Here is a 6,000-nt window from a genome sequence, read left to right as displayed (position 1 = left end):
GGTTTTGCTAAGAGTCTTGTTAAATCCAAAGGGAAACCCAAGGGTGGTAACAAGAACAAAATGACTTGGCTATCAGTTGTCAAACCAGTTGCTATGAAGAAGTCGCAAGACAAGTTCTTCAAGTGCAGACTAAAGGGACACTGAAAGAAAAATTACCCAAAGGTGATGAAAAGAACCAGACATGGGCATATCAAGGCCTGATCAGTGAATGAATTATTGATTCAGGAATCACTGATTATGTTTGTTACTCTTTTTTTTTTTTATAACAATGTTTGTTACTCTTTGTAGTAGTTCAAACATGGCATACCTGTCAGCAATGGACATAGATATTTTAAGCTTGAAAATGGAAACTTGTGTCTGCATTTGCAGTAGGACAAGTTATTTATACGACTATGGTTTTGAGTGACTGTTTATTTGTTCCGGATTTCAAGAGGAATTCAATTTTTGTTAGTTGTTTTGGTTAAAACATGGTTTGACAATGCAATTGATTCCTCAGTTACATTTCGAAGTTCATCTCCGTCTTGTTTTGTTCTGGTACATTGTTTAAATAGTCTTTATTACCTATGTCCTATACCCTTTTTAAATTTGTTATGTTGAATGGAAAGGATGATGAACAAGAACTTTCACCAAAGAAATAAAATTTTCAAATGAAACATAACTTTGGCCTTTGTGATTGAGTCATATTATCTCAAGTAGGAAACATATTTTAGTTAAAAGAGGGACTGAAAGTTCAATAATCTTTTAACTAACAGCTACATGTTAGTCCTATTTGGAAGGTAAAGTGGCCAAGCAATCCTACAAGGGCCAAGAAAGTTTGCGCAACTATTCAACTGTAACTGGTACATACTAAAGTATGTGGACCACTTAGCGTTCAGACCAGAAGAGGTGGTGAGTACTTCATTATATGAATGTTTACTCTGGATTTGGACAGATGAACCAAGTGCGCTATAAGTCTAAAGCTTTTGGAAATTTCCAAGAGGTTTAGTCTGAGGCAGAAAAGCATGTAGGTGTTCAAATCAAAAACATTTTGGTCTGACTAAAGTGTTGGCTACCTGTCTGGTAAGTTCAGGTCTTACCTGATTTAAGAGGGGATAGTTTTTGTAACTGTCAACTCTAAGAACGCATTAGTTGAATGAAGTTGCAGTATGCAAAATTCAAACATTTCTAGACTTGGTGAAGATCATGTTCAGTTATTCATCTTTGTCAATGTTGTTCAAGGGAGATGCCTAAGAGAAGGAAATGTACCTTCTTAACTTGATTCCGTCAAAGTTTGTTGTAAAGACACCTAAAGAATTATGGCAAGGGTGCAAGCCCAGATCAAACCATATTCGGATTTAGGGTGCTACGGCACACGTCCTACAACAGCAGTCAAATGAGATGGAATCTTGTATGAAAGAGTGCATATCTTTTGGCTACCCTAAGAGAACTAGGGATGATTTCTTATTTAGTCTTAAGGACAAGATAATCTAAGTGAGCACTCACATGATTTTCTTAAAGGAAGACTAGATAAGAAATTATAAGCTCTTAAGTTAGGTTATTCTTGATGAGATTTATCTCAGATCAAGAATTTTCAGAATCTGTAGAAGCTTCATCCGCTGTTCCCTTGATTGTTCAAGAGGGGATAGATATATCTCTAAGTGAACAAACAAGAGAACCATGATTGGAAATTCAACATGATAATATATAAGTGAAACTAGTAGAAATATTAGTATCACATGTAAAGGAACAATATCAAGGATAAGCGGATCTTCAAGAAATTGAAGATCCATTATTTGACCCACTCTTTGTTTTACCTATAAATACACAAGGTCTAGTGCAATACATTCGTAGTGGGAGAGAACCTTGTTAACTCTCAAGTTGTCTCTTGTTGAGTGATATTGATCCTACTAGTTACGATAATGCACTAGAAGATGTTGTTGATCAAGTGTTGCTCAGGCTATGAACAATGAGATGAAATACTTGTATTTCAACTCCGTTCGATCCTAGTAAAGACACCAAGAGGGGTAAAACCCACAAGGTGCATGTGGACATAAAAGGCAAAGAGAGGATGGACAGAAAGGTGAAAACCTTCAAAGCTATCTTAGAGGCATTTTTTGCCAGACGCCATGCTTGAGTCTATCCAGATTCTCTTAGCTGCTATAAGTCTCAATTATGAGATTTCATTTTGGGAGTTGGATGTCAGGATATCTACATACAACAACGAAAAGGGTTTATAGCAAAAGAGTAGGAACACACGATATGCAAGTTGTGAAAGTCTATTTCATAGACTTAAGCAAGCATCCAGGTCTTGAGACATCAGTTTTGATCAGGTTATCAAAATTTTGATTTTGAGAGAACCTTGATGAATGATGTGTATTTGTATGTAAAGGATACAACGGAAGACAATAGTTTTTCTGGTACTTTATGTAGATGATATGCTCCTTATTAGAAACAATGTGGAGGTAATATCAAGCATAAAGAGTTGGCTAAGTTAGTGTTTTGGTATGGAAGTACTGGGGAAGCCAATTATATTCTTGGTATAAAACTCTTATGAGACCAGAAGAATAAGTTGTTGGCATCACCTCAGGCTACTTACATTGACAAAACCCAAAATTCAACATGAGAATTCTAAGAGAAGAATTATAATTCTCAGATGTGGAATTCATCTTCCTAAGGAGTGACCAAAGACTTCTAAGAAGGAAGAATGCATGAGCAAGATATCTTATGCTTTGGCAAAGGTAGACTCACGCATATCATGTTAGGCGTTAAACCAGACATCTGTCACGTAGTGGGAGTAGTGAGATAGTACCATTTTGAACCTAGAGGAATACTAGATTATTGTTAAGCATGTACTCAAGTATCTTTGGAGAACGAGAGATTATATGCTGGTATATTCTAGTGGGAGTCTTGAAAAGCCGAGTTTTCAAAAATTCAGTTATTTCAAGTGGATATTAACTCAAGAAAATCAACCTCGAGCTATGAGTTTTTCACTAAACTCAGATAGCATTAGAGGTGGATCTTGCAGACCCAGTTACTAAGAGTTTGCCTAAATTTGTGTTCGAGAGACATGTTACTTCTTTGGGTCTTAGGAGGATCCCAGACTTGCATTAAGCAAGTGGGAGTTATTGGTTTCATTGCGCTCTTAGAATAAGACGATGAAACAATAAAATCATTTTCTGAATTTCATAAATAAGGTTTTATTTATTTATTTTGCGCACTATTTACAAACATAAAGGTCCGGATCAAATTGTGGAGTATATGATCATATGGATACGTTCATGGAGGACATGATCATAGGATCTCACAATTGATGAATGGAGTCACAGCCGTTAAATAAAGTTGGGCACTTTATTCAGGCTGCAATATTTTATGAAATGATTTTGTCCGAATCATTGTAAAATATTGGTGTGAATTAACATTCACATTGAAAGGATCAAGGAGAGATTTGATTAAGGTTGTTTTTCTGTCATAAGGTATCAAATCTCCAGTTAACTATAGTTATGTGATTGCTCTTAATCCTGAGTTTATTATAAATAGGTAATCAAATAGTTTTCATTCTTTGATTTACCAACGGGTGAGGTTCGATCTATTGACGGCCAATAACTCGGTATTTTGGGAGTGAGATTATTTGATTATCGGTATTTATGAGATAAACAACATGGAATTTGTAGGATATGTCCCCTTGATATGTTTCGGTACTTGGATATTAAAGACACTGGCCAGTGCATGTAATCCATTAGAGAAACTATCATAGTCAAGGGAATAAATAATTGATTGAGTTACAAAAAAACTTGTCAATCAATTATAGACATTCTACAAAAAGGCGATGCATATTCATGTTATAAGTGTTGTTAATCTTGGAGTTCAAGTTCGGGCTTTTAGTGGAGTAGCACCGAATTAGATAATCATTCGTTGATTATCAGGAGCCTTGATCAATGACAAATGGTAGGTCCCCAGGCTAGCTCGAGACAAGGGATGGGGTATATTATCAGATGATGATAGCTTATGGGCTACATGATCTTGGGTTTACGAACTCAAGTTTGTATCTTAAAGAGCAAGTGGGAGATTGTTGGATATATGCTCTTTTGGTCACTAAAGTCCTATTGGGCTTCAGTGAAACTTGAGCCCACGAGGCTTAGGGTTGAGTTATGTCTAAGACCTAAGCGTATATATTCATAGTTTTCTCCTCTTGTGCCTCCAAGGTGAACAGGTCATCAGAAACAAACCCCAAGAGGCAGACGTTCATCATCTAAACGGTTGCCCACACAACCATCTCATCCTCCTCGAGAGATAGTCTGGAAGATCTGCCACAGTCCAGCTTCAAGGAGGTTGTTTGTGCTGCGACGCTGAGGTGAGCTGTTCGTGAAGAGGAATCCTACAAGGGAAGATTCTACACGAGACCTGCGCACCGAGAGGTAATTGTAAAACAAGGATGATTCGGTAAGCATACAAATGTACTAGGTCCTAAACAGCTTCCGCATAAATCTAAGATTTCCTACAAAATTAACATATTAGAAGAATATATAGCCATGTCCAATTATTTCAATTAGTTTATTTTCATGCACCCATAATTTTGACTTATTGTATGTATACAAATAGTAGTTTCTATTTTTCAGCCAAGAAACATAAAAGGAGGAGAAATAAGAAACTTATATTGCATTGGGTTCGTGGAAATGCTTTTCTATTTTTATTAATAATAAAAAAATATCATTTTTATTTTCACTTGGAAAACTAAAAAACAAGATGGTATGTTTATAATTAATGATAAAACTTAAAATTAAAAACAAAAATAAAATACTTCCAGGAACATCCCAAGGAAAAAGAAGCAGAAAACAGGAAAAATCAAATTGTTATTAGGAAAGGGATAAGGTATTGCAAGAAGTTAGTTTAACCTACCAATCTGCATGGAGATGAATTTCTTGCTGCTGTGAGGGGACCACAAGTGCCGTTAATTATATATTTTAGAATCCAAACTAACGCGCTTTCTTCTACAATCACCTTTTGTGTGAACCATAAATTTCTTTTTTTTTCTTTCTTTTTTTCCTTTTCTTGTATTTCTTCTACTGATATTTTAACTTTTTTCAAAGTATACATTGAGGAAAGTTATACTTACAATCTATTTTCTTTTACAATCTCTTACAGTCATATCCTAATTGTTGATTTCCGTCAATTAATTATTTTTACAAATCAAACTCATTAATTAATTATTAATTTGCAATAAATGATAACCGTTGATTGGCATAAATCAACGGATAAGATATGATTGTAAGATCTTGTAAAAGAAAATAGATTATAAGTATAATCTTCCTTCTATCTATGCTAAGATTGTTTTACAAAAGTAATATCAACGAGGTTAGTTACATTAATAGAACAACTGTTCTCAAAAGGACAACAACAACAACAAAAAAAGGCAATCGACAATCAATTTGATATATACGTACGCTGTATCATTGTTCCTTGCAAAATTACATTTCGAATGAATAGACTAATTTTAGAATCCAAATGGTTTTTATGAATTGCCATAAACGAAAAATTTCGAAAGAAAAGCACATTTCAAGCTTCAAAAGTGAAGTATATATTGAACTCTATTTTAGAAATATTTGCATCAAGGCTGGCTAAGGATTCCATCAAAACTTCATATTTTGATCACCAATTTTTATGTAACTGATCAATCCGCTGATTTTTTATTTTTTATTTTTTGAAATGATCCGCTAATATTTGATCGTGTGCTGACATTGAAGACCATAATTCTATTGAGAAGAAAACAAAGATGGAAAAATAGTGGAAAATAAAAGGTAATTGGGAAAATTATATGTGCCCGTAAATAATAGAAGAAAAATATTTTCAATTTGCAATATGGTTGCCCTTAATTGCAGATACTATACGAACGTGAACGCAAATTTCGTACTGTATCAGCGGATGTGTAATGAATTATCTCGGGTGTCAATATAGGTTTTGACACGTGGGTCGATCCGCGACACGACATGAAAATTCGTGTTTGGGTTGATCCGCAAAAAAATT

This window comes from Gastrolobium bilobum, unplaced genomic scaffold, assembly GCF_033153095.1.
Source record: "Gastrolobium bilobum isolate Gb01-03AN ecotype WA unplaced genomic scaffold, APGP_CSIRO_Gbil_v1 utg19175, whole genome shotgun sequence".
NCBI classification, from domain to species: Eukaryota; Viridiplantae; Streptophyta; class Magnoliopsida; order Fabales; family Fabaceae; genus Gastrolobium; species Gastrolobium bilobum.
This window is presented reverse-complemented; position numbering follows the sequence as displayed.